Raw genomic sequence first — 20,311 nt, 5'->3', positions numbered from 1 at the left:
GGGCAACTAGGGATGGGTAATAAATGCTGGTCTAGCCAGCGAAGCCCCAAATCCCATGAAAGAAAAAAATCTTATTGTAGATGTGAATCCATTCACACCCCCTCAGACTGCGGTTGCCTGTTTCCACACTGTTAATTGCCTCTTACTGTACTTCTGGTATCCTGCATCTTCCTAGTTTAAATGTTTCTTAATTGCTGCCTCAATGCTCAACACGTGTCACTTTGTCCAGGCTTAACCCATTACCACTGTCAGCTGTCCATTTTATTCTGGAAAGATTCCAAGTTTAGATGAATCTTCCTGCTGTGCGCCAGTGAGTTTGCGATTTCTGTCTTGTTCCAGCAACAAGTGCGCCTTTTGCTCACTGCCGTCGGGAGTAGGTTAGCAGAAATACTTTACAATTAGAAATGTACAATATTGTCACTATTTACTAGAAATGAGAAATTAAATTGAGTGAAAAGCAAATAATCTTTGCGACGTCACCACTTCCAGGATGGTTTGAAGTCAGATGATGTTGGGGGGGGGGGGGTTGAGTCACAGCGAGAGGCTAGATTGACCTCGCTCTTTAGTGTGCACGGGCCAAGCGCATTTTAAGGTATAGGAGCTGTTGATTTCTACGTACTTTTAAAATTGTAAGGTTCGTCCATGACGAGGCATTAAAAAGCGTCAAAAGTATAACTGAGTGGGTCAGAATATTGTGATCGCTGGTAAGAGTTGAGTGAATGTTGCAGACCGTTCTGCTTTAAGGGTAAATGTTTTGAGGCTCGTCTGTGTGTGTACATTAATTGGGAAAGGGCAGCTTTGAGCTAGTTTTTTTGTGTTCACACATCCACAGCTAACTGAAAGTCTCTAAATAATAACGCTGATAGTTTTCCATTATAGTATTTACCGGACTTTAAAAGGATCTACCTGGGGATAGTATTTACCGGATTATAAAGTGCACCAGGACTTAAAAAGGATCTACCTGGCGGAATCAAATCAGTGCATATAATCGTTTAATGTTTACATTGCTTTTGTTCCGTAATGAACAATGTTTTGTATTCAGTTGGCATTTTTCTTTGCCAATTATTCCTTCACCAGTACTCCTGGAGTTCCAGCTTCCCAGTGTGGCCAGTACCACAGTCTTTTCCAAGTTTTACTGTTCCCTCCCTCGTGGGATCTTGGTTCTGGTGTGCATATTTAGTACATTCATTTCCATAAATCTGTTAAACCGAAATGTTGTCCAGGCAACATCCAACCTACCTTAGGAAATGTCAGAGTAGCAGTTTTTTTTTGTGCTTTCCTTATTGGCAGAATCTACAAGTAATTTAACAACAACTTGTTAAGTCATGTGTCATTGTTAAACAAAATATGCAGATAACTAGTTTTACTTTGAAAAGTAGTTTCAAAAGTAGTTTAAGCATGGCGTGTTTGCCATTCTTAATTTAAACATCCCTATCCGGAGTAAAAGTTACAGCTCCTGCTAAGCAAATGAGAAGCTAGTTAGGGTGAGGTAATAAACAGGATCATTGCAAACTCTTAACTCTTTTAGCACCAACTTCCTACTTCAATGTTGCTTAATCCAGATTGTGTAATATCAGGTTATTTAGCAGTGCTGGGTTTTAGTTTGGAAGAGATTTGTTGTTCAATTGGTTCAGCTTTTTTAGTCTGGAAATGACTTGGAACTATCTGCAATAGGTTTTTTTTACAAGCATGTTTCTAATTTTGAATATGTGTTCAGCACTGTTTTTCATAAAGGGACATTTTGTAGATCAAGCCTTGTGATCACAATATACCATTGGGAGGTTGGTATGTGTAGCAACATTGAATGCAAATTTTGTTTTTTGTTTACACACTCACATTTTTAATGCAGTAAGACAGGTCTAAAAGCTTGGTCAAAATAGATAGATTTTAAGGAACTGAAAACACAGCCAGCAATGGTAGAATGATTAAAATTGGAGATATGCTGGAGTGCAGACCTTAGGGTTGGCGGGCAGGCCAGGAGCCCTGGCAGGCTTAAGAAAAAGCATGAAACCTCATCCACGGGCAGGATGAGGTTTCATGAGGGTTTTTAAATATCTAACGGTTTGAGTAAAAGTGATGGACATGTCCCAACTCGTGACAATGTCACATGAGGGGACATGTCAGGGAAAATTTTTAAACGTTTGTCTTAAAAGTTTTAATTTGGAGCTGATCTCCCTGAGGCAGCACTTAGCCTCAGGGAGATCTGTGCACTCTTTTGCATGCATGCATGCGCGAAAGAGCACACTCCCGGTTGAGGGAACCCCTGACCCGCACAGGAGCACAAAGCGCTTCCTGACAGACATCACACTTAAAATGATGGGGTGCTGATCGGAGGTGTGCCTGCCTGTGCCCACTCCTGTACTCTTTTTTCCTCTTCCCCCTCCCCTCCTCAAACAGGGGGGAACGTTTTCCCCATGCCTTTTAGATAGGATATATTGGCTTTGCAAGGAGTGCAGTGCAGATTCACCAGAATGTTACTGAGACTCCAAGGGTTAGATTGAGGAGAGATTAAATAAACTAGGCTTGCATTCCCTAGAGTATAGAAGTTTAATTGAAATGTTTAGGATTTTGAAAAGAATTGCTAGGGTGGATAGATGCCGATGGGAGGCATATGAGACGAAACATAAAATCAGAAGGCCACTGGGGGAAGGTGTTCGGAAACACTTTTATATACCTCGGGTGGTTGATGTATGGAATTTTCTCTCAAAACAATAGATGCTAAGTAGATTTGGTTGATAATTTAAAATCTAATATTCTTGGCTAATAAAAATGTGCCAAGGATTATGGAGCTAAAGTCATAGGATGGATGGAGTTAGGATATAGATCAGTCATTGAAAGGTGGAACAGGCTGAATGGCCTAATCCTGTTTGTGTTCCTAGTGAAGCCACTAAGTCATGTTCTCTTGATTTAGGAGACAATAAGAGGGTATTTTGTATATATAATGTAATTTGTAGATGTTGTTCTACACTTATTAATTTTTAAAAACTAAATAGTCACATGTTTCTCAGTGCAATTATGTTTATAGTGAAGCAAGGTCATGACTTGAGTAAGAGCGTAGCAGCTGCATACTAAAGTTTTATGCTGCTTATCAACAACAGACCTTTTGAACATGTCTAAAGACTTTGTTAGATTATCCAATTTTAGGAACGGACCTTTGCCATGTCCATTTAATTAAACTAAAGATGCATTTATGAAGTGCCTTTTGCGTCATTGTGATAGCCAAAGGTGCGGCATTGAAATGCACACACTAGACTAGGGCACTTGATGACCTGTACCTGTTTACACAGTAAAACTGACATTCAGTGGTTTTTGAGCTGGTCATCCTGTGCTCAAAGTACACTGCCTGCCATTTTGGTAAAGGCTTCTAAGTGTGCAGAGCTTATTATCTGAATTGGCTTGTTAGGCCATTTGGATGTGCAAATAGAGAACCCAATTGCTGTTTTGAGGACCCCATACAAAGTTTCTTGTGAATGCTGTGGTCACTATTTTCAGGTTTGATTTTTGAAGTGCTGTTGTGGAACGTTTTTAAAAAACATTCTATGACATTCACACTGACAAATAGCAAACCGGGATTGTCAGCTATCATTTTGGAAGTATCTTGTGGAACCTTCAAATTTCAATTGGATTCAAATGTTTAATTTGAGTTATAACATTCCTATTTGTGGCATTAATAACTAATTAAAAGGATTATGCTAGAAGTGAGTGGAAACTTCAGAACAACTTGCAGATATTGTAAAATGATGTTGCCATATAATGTATGTATCTGTAATCTTGTACCTCCTTTGAAGATGTCAAAAATCAATGGATTCCACCAATGTGCCACTGCACAAAAGTAAAATCATGGCTGACCCAAATAAGTTTGATAATTTAGTCATCTATTTAGTTAACTAATTGGCTATTTACTGCGTGCTCAGAACTTCTATAGTATGTTGATGCCACAATCTTTTGAAGTTCACCAACAATGTGCAATACTGTGCTAATTCCACTGAAGATGCCAGTTTTGGTTAGTAAGAACTGTGGGAAAAGTCTTGTAGTATAATGCATTCTGCCATCAGTGCTCTGCATTGGTTACCGTGTTTGTTGCTGTAATTATCTTTACAGCATGTGTCAGACTGCTCAACATTCTCTAATGTTATAAGAGAAAACAATCACTTGTTTTCTTAGAGATAAAAACAAAAAACTGCAGATGCTGGAAATCCAAAACAGAAACAGAATTACCTGGAAAAACTCAGCAGGTCTGGCAGCATCGGCGGAGAAGAAAAAAGTTGACGTTTGGAGTCCTCGTGAACTCAGAACTTCCGTTGAAGGGTCATGAGGACTCAAAATGTCAACTTTTTTCTTCTCCGCCGATGCTGCCAGGCTTGTTTTTTTATTTCTTGCATGGAATGAGTGAGAAGTATTGTGTGAGCATCTTTCAAGTTGCTAGGTGCTAAATTAGTGTTGCTCTGCAAATACTCCCAGTACTGTCTAGTTTAGATTTTCTGAACCTTGACACAGCTGAAACTGGAACTGCAAAACCTAAAGAAAGGACTTGCATTTATATAGTGCCTTTCATGATCCTGGGTCATTCTAAAGCAAATGGACCACTTTTGAAGTGTAGTCACTGTTACAATGTAGGAAATACAGCAGTCATTTTTGCATGCAGCAATGAAATAATGAATCTGTTTGGTGAAGTGGGCGAAGGGATAATTATTATCTCAAGGAGAACTGTCTGCTCTTTGATGAATAGTGAAATTGGATCCTTTACAGATAAAAACAAAAAACTGCGGATGCTGGAAATCCAAAACAAAAACAGAATTACCTGGAAAAACTCAGCAGGTCTGGCAGCATCGGCGGAGAAGAAAAGAGTTCTGCTGAAGGGTCATGAGGACTTGAAGCGTCAACTCTTTTCTTCTCCGCCGATGCTGTCAGACCTGCTGAGTTTTTCCAGGTAATTCTGTTTTTGTTTTGGATCCTTTACATTCACTTGAGAGGGCAAACAAAACCTCCAGTTTAATACCTCATCTGTGCAGCACTAACATGTCAGTAGAGACTTGACTGAGTGAGGATGTTGCCACTCAACCAAGGCAGTGGTCATTGCTCACCTACTTCAAAAACTGTTTGTTGCCTCACTGAAAACCTGCAGGTGACAGACACCCAGATTTACAGCAACATTGAATGCACTATTTACTGTTTACATTGACTAGCTAAAGAAATTTGTTCAGGCCTCCAGGTGTCTAAACTTGTGTATGTTGTCAATTATATTTTCAAAACCATTCCGATAGAATCAATTACCAAAGCAATGGTTGAGCAATGCATAAAATTGGATGGCTACTGTCAATGATGTATCCTTTAGGTTTCTAACCAGTGGTCCTGTACATTGCCAGTGTTGCCGGAAAATAACTTTCATGTGATCTACTCAAAGGTAAACTGCTCATTCTTATGTACACTAGTACATTGTAAAGTTAGCATATTCATGGTCAGTTACTGACGGCAATGATTCCTTCACAATTCGTCGCCGTGCCTCAGGTATGTCAGCCTGAGCTCTGGCATTCATTTCCTAACCCCTCTACCTCTCTTTATGGTACGTAAAACCTACCTCCACCTGTCCCTTTTTCTTCTTGTGTGGCTTGGTGTCATAAAAGGTGTAAATGTGAATTGTTGTTCCCCTTGCTAGTGCATAGTTTAGTTGACTGTTAGTGAACTTGTAACATTTTACCCTTGATCGTGTGAGTTCACAATTAACTGCTGGTGCCTGGATGCATTTCATCATGAAACCATTGTTTTAAAAATTTACAAAGCAGAACAAGGCCCTTCATCCCGTAATACCTGTGTCAGCGGTTGCTAAGGCAATCTAAACTGATGGTGCTGCATATTTGTTCCCCACACCTTGCCTTTAATATATTTATCCTATTGTCTCCTAAAAAGATTGGCAGAAAAGCGGAGATCAAGGTAAAAACAGTAAGTACTGCAGAAGCATTTTGTCAGAAGATGGTTATTGCTTTAGAAATCTGAACTAGAATAACAATGGCAAATAAATGCATTCACCAAACAACATAAAGAATTGCTTAACAGAGGAACAAGTAGAGATCTTAACGAAGATTTTGATTTGGAGTGTCTTGTATGGGGCTGAAATCTTTGAGAAGCAGAGATCCAAACTTTTTTTTTGAAAAAGAAAAGTTGTGAAATATGGTTTTGGGGAAGGACAGAGCAAGTCTGTTGGAGAGAAACAAGTGTAATGAAGTTCTTAGGATGATAGAGGAGGAAAGATTGTTGGTGAATATCAAGTAAAGGCAACAAGATTGGATTAACCATGTTCTGAGGTATGAGAACTTGCTGAAGGAGGTGTTTGAAGGACGATAAGGGATGGAGACAAATAGAAAGAAAATGCTGGTGTAGGGCAACTTGAAATTGAAAATGGGTGGCTGCGATGAGCAACTGAAGAGGAAAGTGTGGAGAAATGAGCAGAAGAAAGGGCAGATCGCAACTAACCCCTCATCTCTTTTCACAACTACAATTCTACATAGATTTACAAGAATGTTGCCAGGGCTGAAAAATTGTAGCTATGAGGAAAGTTTGGGTAGGGTAGGGTTGGTTTCCTTGGAACAATGGAGGCTGAAGGATAACCTGATTGAGGGACCTAGATAGAGTAGAGAAGGATGCCTTGGTTTCCCCTAGCAGAGAGATCAATTATCAGAGTGCACAGATTTAAGGTGATTGGTAGAAGGATTAGAGGGGATATTAGGAAACTCTTTTTCACCCAGAGGGTGGTGACGTCTGGAATTCGCTGCTCGGGTTGGTGGTTGAGGCAGAAACCCTTAACTCATTTAAAAGGTTCCTGGATCTGCACTTGAAGTGCTGTAGGCTATGAACCGGGTGCTGGAAGATGGGATTAAAATGGGAGGCTAGTTGTTTTTTCTAAGCCAGCACAGACCGGATGAAGTGAATGGCCTCTTTGTGCTGTAACTTTTCCACAGTTTCTACCCATTATCCTGGTGACCTTACTCTTGCACTTCTCATAATAGGGAACTTGAATTGCACAGGGTGATCTGTGGGCTTAACCAATCATTTGTAGGCATGTCCTTCTCATTCTTAAAACCTCTTGTAAAATGGTTAAAGAGGTCTGTGGATTTTTAACTTATTCTAAGCTCTTTTAAAGTTTGCATTAATATTATCAGCTATTTCCTCAATCTGTTCAAGGCTGAAGTTTAAAATGTTTGACACTCCAGAGTTCAGATAGTATTTAAAAAGAAAACTTAGATCTTTACAAGAGGCAAAACAAGAGGTGCATTTTAACATATAGATGGCTTGTGTAAATCTTACAAAGTAACAGAACAAGAAACCTTCAAAGCTACCAATGGCAACAAGAATTAAAAGCTACTGTAGCCAGTTTAAGTGAATGTTAAAATATTAACTGATTCATCTGAATTCTTGTGCAATTTGGTAAATGAGCTAATTGTCTTGTGGTTATCCTTTAGCAAACTAGGCAACACTTTTTTTAAAAGTGTATAAAGTGGATTTTTTTTTCAAACCATGTTCTTATTTTGTCATGTGGGTGCCTGGCGGATGTTAATGGACTCTCCTGGGAGATGTAATGCACTCTGTTCCCAGCTTGAGCAGTGGGCTAACTAGCAAAATAAAAACTGAAAATGCTGAACTATTCAAGCCTGAAGAGGGAAACAAAGTTAATGCTTTAGGTTGTGATATTTTCATCAGAGATAATATAATGGATGTCTCAACTGCAGTCTTGCAACTGCCTGCCTTTGGAGATGGGGTCAGGAGAAATCGGTCATTGTTTGAAAGACACAAGAAGCATCTGTCCCACTTGTTTCAATTTCGTGTGGGGTTCTGACCAATGCTACCTTCAGCTTCAACGTATTCTTTTTTTGAATGTTGCTGTGAAGGGCAAAGAATTCTTTGGACGTTCTCCTCAGTCGGCTGCGCGCCCGCCAAGCTGGAAATTTAAATGACGCACGGTGAAATTAGGGCATCACCCCGCATCATTTTACGCATTGGTGGGCGGGGTCCCCCTGCTCACCGACAGGAAAGTTCTTCCCTGGCAAGGCCATTATTTGTGCCCATCCCTAATTGCCCTTGAACTGAGGCTTGCTAAGCCATTTCGGCAGGCAGCCAAGAGTCAACCATATTGCTGTACATCTGGAGTCATATGTAGATCAGGCCAAGTAGGACAGCAGATTTCCTTTCCAAAAGGGACATTAGTGACCCAGATGGTTTCATAATCACCCTTACTGAGACTAGCTTTATATTCCTGATTTTTTTCAATTGAATTTAAATTCCACTGGCTACCATGGTAGGATTTGAACCAATGTCCCTAGGGCATTAGCCTGGGCCTCTGGATTACTAGCCCAGTGACATTACCACTATGCCACCATCTTACCATGAGGTAGGCTCTTGTCTACACAAAGCCCCTCCAGAAAAGTCATTGAATTCGTTGCAATTACTTTTGCCAAAGCCCCTTGCATGAAAATTTGAATTAAGAAATTGTGTGAGCACAAGGAATATGGCGTTTGAATCTTATCTAGAACAGCAAGTTTGTTGGTACCTTTCCTGTTTTTTTCCTCCACTCTGTGGAAGGCAGATGTCTGTTCCAATACTGAGAATATGGTGTGGTATCATTGCTGCTAATAGTGTGTATCCAGTTACCAATCACTTAAAAAGGATGGGGTAAACATGTTGTGGATTCACTTATTAAGTCTAGGCACACGAGAGTGAATATGCATGGATAGGAAGCTTAAAGACATCAGCAGAGCCGTGTGTGTGTATGCTTTGCTTAAAAGGAAAAGTGAAACTAAGACTTGATCGCATGACACACTTCCCTTCTAAGGATGTCATGTCTTGAAGGCATTTGCAACAGAAAGCATTACTTGGCCACAAAATCTCTGCTCATTTGGGGGATATGGTGGCAGTTAATTCAGACCTTTGTATACTACAGTTCTTTAATCTGGCTGTCAAAGGATCAAATCTACACTTGTCAGTCATCTAATGACACTGCTGCAAGAGGTTATTTTGATCAAGCATAGTTTTTAATTTAACGTGAGATTTCTGATATGGTTCCTGTCTACAGGTTAAAGGGTATCTGCTAGAAGTAAATACTGATCCATTGTAAAACCCAAAGCCCCCTGAATTGCATTTATCTTCATGTGTAGTAGTTGCTCATCCTTTTTGGAATTCTGGGATGCCTTGCATGCAGATATCTGTATTCAGCTGTTAGAACCAAATTAACACAGGGAACACATTTATATTTATACTGTTGAAAACTGTATTCTTGGTGAAAAATATTTTTATTTTGTTGTGGTTGTCTTTTTGAGAATGGGCAAATGATTCCCATTGTTTGTGACTGTTGAGTCTCATCCTGTAAACGAGCAACTTTGAAAGGTAATAGATTACTTCCTTGGTTTATTTCATTTATAGGAACAGGAAGATCTTTTATAAATTAAATTAATGGAGCAATACCTCAAGAAGTGGCTTTCTAGCCTTTTTTTGAGCAAGTAGCTGATACTGAAGGCCTTTTTATTTTGTTTGCACTACCAAGACAAGTAGCTCGAGTCAAACCCACCTTGGTTTAAAAAGTGCCTGATACATGCAACTTTTGCCCCAGTGGGGCAGGTGTACAATGGCTTCCTGTGCTCCCCAGTTCATAATTGAAAGATTGACACCACATAATTTAATGTTTTTTTTTAATCTTTTGTAGAAAATCAATTTAAAGCACCATAGAGTTGGCACTTTATCATTCTTGAACTAGAGAAGATTGTTCCTCTTTTATATTTCACACTCATCGCACTCTCCACAGAATTGGTCCTTCTAGCAAACTGTCCACAGTTGCTTCCAGTGGGTTCCCATATACCTGTTCCACCTAAATAGTAACTTCAAGTGATCACCTTCAGGTTCTTGCCTTAGTGGATTTGGGGAACTCTGAAAACTACCAGCAGTAAAGCCTGTTCTGATGTTTCTTCTTCCTCTGGCCAATCCAGGAGAAATCTCCCAGAACCCATAGATAGCTGTGGGGTGCATCCTTTTTGATTAGAGACCATCTCTGTCTCACATCCGACTGTGGTAGCTCAGAAAGCCAAGCAGCCCCTTCTTTCTGAGTACAAAGGTGATGTATACCTTTGATCTTCATTGATTTGTAGGGAAGTCTGTAACCTGATCTCAAAAGATGGCTTCTTCTGCGCTCCTTGCCCCATGACAAAATGAAACGCATTAACTACTCTTGATCCCAACCCTCCTTAAAAGTAAATGAATGGCTTACTGCACAACAATTTTCAATTCAATATCTTTTCTGGGACTTTGGAAGACTGTGGGCTGATTTTTTTTTATTCCAGACCTGGGAACATAGAGTTGGGGAAAATTTGGAGTCTTCAGATTTTCATTCAAGGACTGGAGACAGGACTTCCAGACTTGGGGTTCTGTTGCCATTTTTGGTTAAGCTGGGGACCCTCTCCGTTGCAGCGGAGGTTTGGGCCTTGCAGTCTATCCGTTGTGAACTCCAGGCTGTTGCTGAGCATAAATACCGTGCACCTTTTCAGCAAAGCAGTCTGTCTGTCTTTGATCTCTAACAACAGAACATCCAGGCTTGCTGGCAGGCAGACTGCAGAATAGGTCATACCACCCCAAACCAAAACAAAAATACCTGGAAAAACTCAGCAGGTCTGGCAGCATTTGCGGAGAGGAACACAGTTAATGTTTCGAGTCCATATGACCCTTCAACAGAACATGTTGAAGGGTCATTCAGATTCAAAACATTAACTATGTTCCTCTCCGCAGATGCTGCCAGACCTGCTGAGTTTTTCCAGGTATTTTTGTATTTTTATTTTTGTTTTGGATTTCCAACATCCACAGTTCTTTGCTTTTATCTTGGTCATACCACCCCCTTCATTTACCCTAAATATCAAGATACTGGGCCAAAACTTCCAAGGAGTGGTGATCAATGTCGGATTGCCTCTCCACTCCTATTTTTTTTAAACTTTCTACTGGAGTCCCGTATTTCTGGTCTGGACTTCCAAACCGGGACTGTTCAGAAATGCAGACCATGCATGTTCTAGGTTCTTTTATAGGGCAGTATTTTGGGGGGAAAATGAGCCACACCCACTTTTTATGGCACTAGCTGCTGTACTTTGGTAAGTCTTCATTCACTAACATGTTGAAAAGCGTTGGGATATTTAAATAACTTTTCACTCGGGATGAGGTGGGTGGGTGGGGCGGTTGGAGGTGCGATGGTCAGTGTGAGTAATTATATATAGTTACCCAGGAGTTAAAACTCTTTTCACTCTAACCATTCCTGGGCGAGTATTCTGGTGAGTTGGAACCTTCCGTAATCTTCGACTCTAACTCCAAGTTAGGGACTTTCGAAGGGTGCTGGAGGCAGGGGAGTTGCCCATCGGAAGTCCAAACTTCCCGGGCAATTCCCATATAGTCAGTGCGTCAGGAATTCCAAGGGGTCATGTAATGCATCCTGAGGGTGGAGGGTGGGTGGTTGCAGGGAACGCCTGGTGTATAAACTTTGGAAATTGGAAGTTCTGGGCAATAATAAGTCAGCAGCGAGCCTGAAGGTCTGTGCTCTGACTTTTTTGCACTCTCGCAGCCGATCCTGGCTGCGAGAACGATTGGATCAGTGCAGCCGCTCAAAGGGAAGGTTGGAGAGTGCAGGGAAGCAGCACGGAGCACACCCCCTTAACCACATTTAAACAGGTAGCTGAATGCAGCAGTTCAAAGGGTGTGAGTAGTCGGGTGGCGGTTTGAGTTACACTGTTAATCACCAGAGATTAAACTGTGTAACATTTCTAGGTTAAGTAGCAAGCATGTAGCCCAAGGCTCTGACACTGGAGATCATCATAGCAAACTTGCACATTGTATCCCAGGCAGAGCAAAAATCAGCTCATCAGCAGTTTAAACTTCCTGGGAAATTTCAGTGCTTGCATCAGGACATCCGCAGGGTCCTGATGTACACAGACTTATCTGGGTTTTGCCACTCTGAATCTTGGAAAGTTTGAGCCAAGATGTTTTGAGACAGTCCTTTAAAACTCAATGCTAATGGTGTATTGAGTTGGCATGGACAGTATGAGGGGCATTGGCAGTTGGGGCATGATTTGGCACAGAGTTGGAACGGAGGAGGCATGGGTAAGACTTTTTTGAATTTGCTTTTTCAAAATGTTCTGGAATCTGGACTATGGCTCATGACTCCCCTGAGGGCCTGTGAAGCATGAGTCATGGAGAAACTGGGCTGACTCCATGAAACTTGGTTGATGGGGGTGGGGGGAGTGGTGTGCTAAGAGATACCTGTCTCCATGATGGAGCTGTCTAGGTCAAGAACGGAGGGTGTGGCCTCGCTACCCACACATGTATTCCTCACCAACGGAAATTGATGCTGAGAATGGGAGCAGTAATCCGGGAATTGGATCCCATCACCACTTTTAAATTACTCCGCAGTCGTTCCTACTCGTAAGAACAAGAACAGGAGTAGACCATTCGGCCCCTCAAGCCTTCTCCGCCATTTAATAAGATCATGACTGATCATCTTGTGTTTCAATTTCCACATTCCCATCTAACCCCGATAACCTTTGATTCTTGTTAAGTAAGGGAATCAATGACCCCACCTCCGCCAGGCAGAGTTCCAAAGTCTCACCACCCTCTGAGAAAAAATTTCTCCTAATCTCTGCCCTAAAAGGGTGACCCCTAATTTTAAAACAGTGCCCCCCAGTTCTGGACTCACCCACAAGAGGAAACATCCTTTCAACGTCCACCTTGTTGAGGCCGTTCAGGGTCTTGTAAACTTCAATCAAATCACTCCTCACTCTTCTAAACTCCACTGGAAACAAGCCCAGTCTGTCCAACCTCTCCTCATAAGACAACCCACTCATTCCAGGTATCAATCTAGTAAACCTCCTTTGAACTGCCTCCAACGTGTTTATATCCTTCCTTAAATAAGGAGACCAAAACTGCATACAATATTCAAGGTGCTGTCTCACCAATGCCAGGTATAACTGAAGCATAACATCCTTACTTTTATGTTCAATCCCTCTCGTAATAAAGGTTAGCATTCCGTTAGCTTTAATTACTTGCTGCACCTGCATACTAATTTCTTGTGACTCATGTACTATAACACCTAGAACTCAACTAAACTCTGAAACTGTGGTCACATACAAATTCAAAATCTGTAAATATCCAGGTGCCTCTACCTGAGTATTGATTTCCAGCTTCTATTCTGGTGTTGTTTGCTAATCTCGGGAGACATTCTCATGTCCCTAAGCAATGGAGAAACAAAAACTCCAATCAAAATTTCCAAATCCAAACTCACTTTTTAGGCTAACAGTGTTTCAGCAGCAAATTGCTTTGGGTATTTCCTTTGCTGTGCTGCTGAACCAGATTTTTTTTTTCTCTTTACCATGCTTAACTGTAATTATAGCTTTAGATTTATATAAACTGATATCAAAATGATAAAACATGCTTTTGTGAAAGGGAAGTTGTGTATGACTAATTTTATTGGAGTTCTTTGAGGAAGAAACAATAAGCAAGATGGATAAAGGGAAACCTGTAGATGTGGTGTACTTAGATTTCCAAAAGGGCATTCAACAAGGTGCCATGTCAAAGGTTATTAGGCAAGATAGGAGCTCCTGGTTGGTGGGGTGGGGGGCTAACATTAGCATGTTTAGCTTACAGAAAGCAGGAGAGTAGGGATAAATGGGTCTTGTTCAGGTTGGCAAGATGTAACCAATTGAGTGCCACAGGGATTAGTGTGGGGCCTCAACTATTTACAATCTACTCAATATCAATGACTTGGATGATTGGATTGAATCTGTAGTTGCTAAATTTGCTGATGATGCAAATTATAGATAGAAAAGTAAGCTGTGCAGGGGACATGAGTTTACAAAGGAATATAATAGGCTAAGCGACTGGCCAAAAATGTGGCATATAATGTGAGGAACATGTGAACTTGCCCACTTGGCAGGGAGAATAGAAAAGCATTATACAATTTAAATGGGGAGAGAGATTGCAGAACTCTGTGGTACAGGGGGATTTGGGTGTCCTGGTACATGAATCAGGGAAAGTTAGTATGCAGGAACAGCAAGTGATTAGGAAGGCAGATAGAATGCTGTCTTTTATTGAAAGGGGAGTGGGATATAAAGTAGGAAAGTGTTGCTACAGTTCTACAGGGTGTTACTGAGACCACGTCTGCAGTACTGTGTACAATTTGGGGTCTTTTTAAAGGATATCATTGCATTAGAAGAAGTTCACAGAAGATTCACTCAACTGATTCCTGGGGTGAACAAGTTTATTTTATTAGGAAGGTTAGACAGGTTGGGCCAGTATCCATTGGCGTTTAGAAGAATGAGAGGTGATCTTATAGAAACATGTAAGGTCCTGAGGGGATTTGACATGGTGGATACCACGAGGATGATTCCCCTTAAGGGAGGCTAGAATTAGGGAACACAGTTATGGGTAAAAATTATGGGTTTCTCATTTAAGACTAAGATGAAAAGAAATGTTTTCTTTTGGTCGTGCTTCTGTGGCATTCTTCTACCAAGAGAACAATGGAGGCAGGGTCATTGAATATATTCAAGGCGGAGTTAAATTAATTGACAAGGGAGTCAAGGATTATAGGGGGCAGACAGGAAAGGTGGAGTGAGACCACAATCAGATCAGCCATGATCTCATCGAATAGCAGAGCAAGCTCGAGGGGCCAAATGGTCTGCTCCTAATTCTTCTTCTGTTTTTGAAGAATAGATTAGCATATGGGTGGGGGGGTCGGGAAATGGAGCACTGTTCCACAGTTTGATTAGCCTGTTGCAGGAAGAAGTGAAGACAAAACGCGTTATATGGCTTTGTAGTACTGAGGTCCTAGGAAAGAGTGAGTTAGAATGGGACAATGAATGTTTCATTTCAACACTGAGATGAGATAGCAAGTAGAATGTTCTTCTCTTAACTATTTGGACCTTGGGAGGAAGGAGACAGGGTTTTCAGGAGCAATCGGAACATTTTACTGGAATGTTTAAATCATGTTTTCTATTGACAACAAGCCTTTTTATTTTATGTAAAATCCTGTTTTGGAACTATTTCTAACGTGTCTTTAGTCCTGGGTTTTGTGAGTCGAGGTGGAAATTTTTTACATGAAGGATAAAAACCCAGTTTCTCTGAGACCGTAAAATAAAAGCAAGATACTGTAGGTCTGAAATAAAAATGATGGAAAAACTCAGCAATTCTGGCAGCAGCTTGTAACAAGAATTAAGTTTTGAGTCATTTCTGCCTCTCCAGCTCAGAGTCATGAGTTTTATGCTGTTGAAAAGGGTGGGGGGGGTGGGTCAGATGGAGCAAAAAGGGAAGGTCAGGGATAGGTTAGAGGGCAGGGGAGTGGTTTAAATTTCAAAGATGTCATGGAACAAAAGAGAGTGAAAATGGTGGTGGTAGTAGTAAAAGAACAAAGCATTGGTCCAGAGGAGGTGTTAATAGCAGAATAAGGGTCAGTACTGCCTGAAAGCAAAACATGAGAACAAAATTCAGACTGACACTTAGGATGGTTTTGGGCAGGGGGTGGTGGTGAAATACAAAGTGGAGGACAGAATTCATGATTTCAAGCTGTTGTACTCCATGTTGAGTCCAGAAGGCTGTAAAGTGCCTAAGTGGAAGATGAGGTGCTGTTCCTCCAGTTTGTGTTTGGCTTCACTGTAACATTACAGCAGGCTGAGAAATGTGAGTGTGAGAATAAGATGGCGATTTAAAATAGCAAGTGACTGGAAGGTCAGGGCCATGCATGCAGACTGAGTGGAGGTGTTCCACGAAGTGGTCACCCAGTTTGTGTATGGCCTCCCTAATGTGAGGAGCCAGCAGTGAGTACAATAGACTAAGTTGAAACAAGTAGAAGTAAATTGCTGCTTCATCTGGAAGGAGTGTTTAGGGCCTTGGACAGTGAGGAGGGAGGAGGTAAAGGGGCAGGTGTAACACCTTCTGCAATTGCATAGGAAGGGGATGAGGTGTTGGGGGTGATTGAGTAGACTAGGGTGTCATGGAGGGTACAGTCCCTTCAGAATGCTGAAGTGGGAGGCGAGGGGAAGGTGTCTGGAGTTGGCGGAGGATAATTCTTTGAATGTGGAGGTTGGTGGAGTGGAAAGTGAGGTCCCCTGTCAGGATCCAGGAAGGGAGGGCAAAAATACAGGAAAGGGTTTGACAGTTTTTGAGGACCCTGTCAGCTACAGTGGGGTACGAATCCTCTGAGGGGAAAATAAAAGACATGGTGGAAGTACTGTTGTGGAAGGTAACATCATTGAGACAGATGCAACAGAAAAACTGGGAGAATGGAATGGAGTCGTTTTGAGAAGCAGGGTGATAAAAGGTGTAGTTTAGGTAGCTGTGGGAGTTGGTGGACTTATAATGAATATTAGTGGACAGTCCATCCCTGGAAATAGACAGAAGTCAGGGAACGAAGTGTAGAGGAAACGGCTTCTCCACAGCTTTTGCAATGGATAAAGTGTGGAGCTCATTTATTTACTGCCTTGTCCTCATCTTCCCTGATCTCAGTAAGAGACTCCAGGGTGCTGATATCAGAGCCAGTAGCTCTATGTTGGATTTTGTGAAAGATATGAGAATTGGGTTAGAGATGTGAAACTTCTAAACCCTGGAAAGAAAGTTTGCTCTTGGCTTCTCACTTGGGTCATTAACACCATTTTCTGCTGAGAACATTGGATTAATGGCTTTTGTTAATAAAGGTTACTTCACATGAGTCTAGTGAATAACTACTGACAGAAGTTGGGGGAATGACACTAGCTTGGTTGCTCATGGATCCTAGTTATTCCTGTCATCTGTTTTTAGGGTATGTAGAATATTTCTTCTTCCAGTCCTACTTGGGGGCCCCCCTACAACTCTCTTCTGGTACATTGACAGTACTGGTGCAGGCACGATGGGCTAATTGGCCTTTTGTGCTGACTGGGCCCGTTGGTCCAATAAACTGAATTTAAAAGGTTCCCATGGTGACTAATTCCTGAATTTGAATACAGGATGGAAATCTTGCAACAGTGGTACATCTGAGTGTCCATTCCATGATTTAACTGTTCTCTCTCTCTACCAGCATACTAGAAAAATATTATAGCTTCAGTTTATATCTAATGTTATTTTTTCCAGTAGTTATTGAACTTGACCATGTACAAATTTCCATTTATCAGCCAGGAGTGCCTGAGCTCCTTTTCTGCTGATGATGCAGAATTTACCAGACGAAGTTTTGTGGGCATAAACTTTTGCTATGGAGGCACAGCACCAATGCATCTTTGTCACAATACAAACATTACATTTGTTTTCAGGATGGTATTACCATAACGTTGAGTAAAGGAAGTCTTTCATCATGGGGACTTCCATGACTTTCATCAAAGCAATTTATCGTCAATGATTTGCTTTTGAATTGTAGTCACTGCTGTAATGTAGGGAGAAGTGGCAGCCAATTTGCATATTGCTGGGCACCATAAACAGTAAATAAGTAATCTGTTTTAGTGATGTTGAGTTAAGCATTAACCAGGACACCCAGGAACCAACCTGGTCTTCAAATAGTGCCATGGGAATTTTTTTTTAAATCCAAATGAGAGGGCACATGGACCTTCAGTTTAATGCCTCTTTTGAAAAAATGGCACCTCCAACACCTCTCACGCTGTGTACTGCATTGAACTGTCGACCTGGATATGTACTCAATTCTTTGCTGTCAGACAACTGTCTGACTCTGTGCTGACAGTGAGACAAGGCTGACACTTGGTTCAGTGTGATTTTTGGTGCAAAAACTTTTTTACAACCTCCTCATGTTGCTAATATTTAATTCTGTACTTTTGAGTTTTTAGTCAATTATTTTGCATTACCTGGAGCAGAATGTAATGGGGCTTCATTTTGAAGTGAGCTACTGTGTCAGAAACCCACTTGAAATAATTTTTAATTTCTTTCCTTATGGCACTGGAACAGCAAACTTATCTTAAATTCCAATAATACCACAATAATTCTGGTATTTTATGGACTAATGGCTGGAAACAAAATCACCACATAAACTGCCAGGTTAAAAGTCTAATTGATTGACAAATGATAGACAGGAAGGGAACCTGCTCAGCCTGCCTTGTCCTGGTCTCCATTTAACTCTTAACCTCTTGGGTCACTGATGGAAGTAGGTGAGAAGATTGTTGTTAGCCAGGATCTTAAACAGTCAATTCAGGAATTGTCTTTGGCAGTTTTTCAATGCAAGGAAACAATGTCACTCCATTATAAGAACAGTGAGGGAGAAGTTAGGATGTTATTGCCCTACTGGCCTAATATCAGTGTAGTACCACTACAGATTGAGCTGGCCAAGTCCCAAAGGACATAACTGCTAGACTGGGTCTGCAGCAGGTGGTGAGGAAAAACATAATTGACCTCGTCCTCGCCAAACTGCCTGCTGCAGATGCATCTGCCCATGACAGTACTGGCAGGAATGACCACCACACATTCCTTGTGGAGACAAAATCCAGCCTTCACAATGAGGATACCCTCCATCGTGTTGTGTAGCACCACCGCTCTGCTAAATTGAACAGATTTCAAACAGATCTAGCAACTTGACACTGGGCATCTGAGGTGCTGTGGACCATCAGCAGCAGAATTGTACTCTACTGCAATCTGTAACCTCATCCCCCCATGCTACCATTACCATCAAGCCAGGGATCAACTCTGGTTCAATGAAGAGTGCATGGGGGGCATGCCAGGAGCAGTACCAGGCATACCTGAGATTGAGGAGTCAACCTGGTGAAGCTGCAACACATGCTGTTTGGCACACAAGTAGTCATAAGCAGCAAGTGATAGACAGGGCTAAGTGATTCCACAACCAACGGATCAGATCTAAGCTCTGCAGTCCTGCCACATCCAGTTGTGAATGGTGGTGGACAATTAAACAACTTACTGAAGGAGACGGCTCCACAAATATCTCCATCCTCAGTGACGGAGGAGCCCAGCATATCAGTGCAAAAGATAAGGCTGAAGAATTCGCAACAATCTTCAGCCAGAAGTGCCGAGTGGATGATCCATCTCGGCCTCCTCCGGAGGTCCCCAGCATCACAGATGCCAGTCTTCAGCCAATTCAATTCATCCCACGTGATATCAAGAAATGGCTGAAGGCACTAGATACTGCAAAGGCTATGTGCCCTGACAATATTCTGGCAATAGTACTGAAGACTCGTACTCCAGAACTAGCCTCACCCCTAGCCAAGTTGTTCCAGTACAACTATAACACTGGCATCCACCTGGCTATGTGGAAAATTGCCCAGGTATGTCCTGAACAGAAAAAGCAGGACAAATCTAACCAGCCCAATTACCATCCCATCAGTGTACTCCATCAGTGAAGTGATGGAAGGGGTCATTAACAGTCTATTGAGTGGCACTTGCTTAACAACAACCTGCTCACTTGAGGCTCAGTTTGGGCTCTGCCAGGGTGACTCAGCTCCTGACCTTATTACAGCCTTGGTTCAAACAAGGACAAAAAATCTGAACTCTAGGTGAGATGAGTGCCTGCCCTTGACATCAAGGCAGCATTTGACCAAATGTGGCATCAGGGAACCCTAGCAAAACTGGGGACAATGGGGATCAGTTTTGGGGGAGGGGAGGGTGGGAGTGGTGAACTCTCCACTAGTAGAGTCATACCTAGCACAAAGGAAGATGGTTGTGGTTGTTGGAGGTCAATCCTCTCTGTTCCTGGACTTCACTGCAGGAGTTCCTCAGGGTAGTGTTCTAGGTCCAACCATCATCAGTTGCTTCATCAATGACCTTCCTTCCATCTTAAGGTCAGAAGTGGGGATGTTCAGACCATTCACGACTCCTCAGATACTGAAGCAGTCCGTGTCCAAATGCAGCAAGACAGGGACAATATCCAGGCTTGGGCTGATGAGTGGCAAGTAATGGTAGACTGAACACTAGACCTGACATGGCCTTGGCACCTAGTTACGGCTAGTAAAAAGTGGCTGTCTAATTCTAACACAAAAAATGTGTAAAGCAAAATTTTGGATGTTTTTTGAAAGATTAAATAAAAATTAACTAGTGATATATAAATGTTTCATTTACAGCTGTAACATCCGAAGGCATTGAATACTCCAGCTGAAACGGTATGAATTAAACCATGGTTTATGCTTTTTAAAAAAATAATAAAGCATTTATTTCTTGGCTTTGCATAGTCACTTTTCCCTTTACCTTTTCTTAACATCCCTGTCGGTGGTGGATGAAGAATCTGCTTTGGGCACCATGAAGTGGGCTTCCAGCCTGGAGTATGTTAACAGGAAGTCTTTGTTAACAGCTCATAACTAGATCCATAAAGTTATGGCAGAGGCTATTC

General features: G+C 41.6%; 1 protein-coding gene across 11 annotated transcripts in view; it reads left to right on the top strand.

The window, feature by feature from the left end:
• The first annotated feature begins 231 nt into the window (after positions 1–231).
• LOC121288623 (lipopolysaccharide-induced tumor necrosis factor-alpha factor homolog) overlaps positions 232–20,311 on the top strand; it is a 93,018-nt gene continuing 72,938 nt past the window's right edge. For 2 of the 11 annotated variants that reach the window (XM_041207272.1, XM_041207263.1), the window contains exon 1: positions 20,046–20,084. The gene's annotated coding sequence lies outside the window, so the exon portion shown is untranslated. Of the gene's footprint in view, positions 378–503; positions 705–20,045; positions 20,085–20,311 lie in introns of those variants that run through there. The other 9 variants (XM_041207271.1, XM_041207266.1, XM_041207267.1 and 6 more) reach the window with 9 other exon arrangements.

This window comes from Carcharodon carcharias, chromosome 15, assembly GCF_017639515.1.
Source record: "Carcharodon carcharias isolate sCarCar2 chromosome 15, sCarCar2.pri, whole genome shotgun sequence".
Taxonomy (NCBI): domain Eukaryota; kingdom Metazoa; phylum Chordata; class Chondrichthyes; order Lamniformes; family Lamnidae; genus Carcharodon; species Carcharodon carcharias.
Note: the sequence above shows the minus strand (reverse complement) of the source record. Positions and strands in the feature narration are given on the sequence as shown.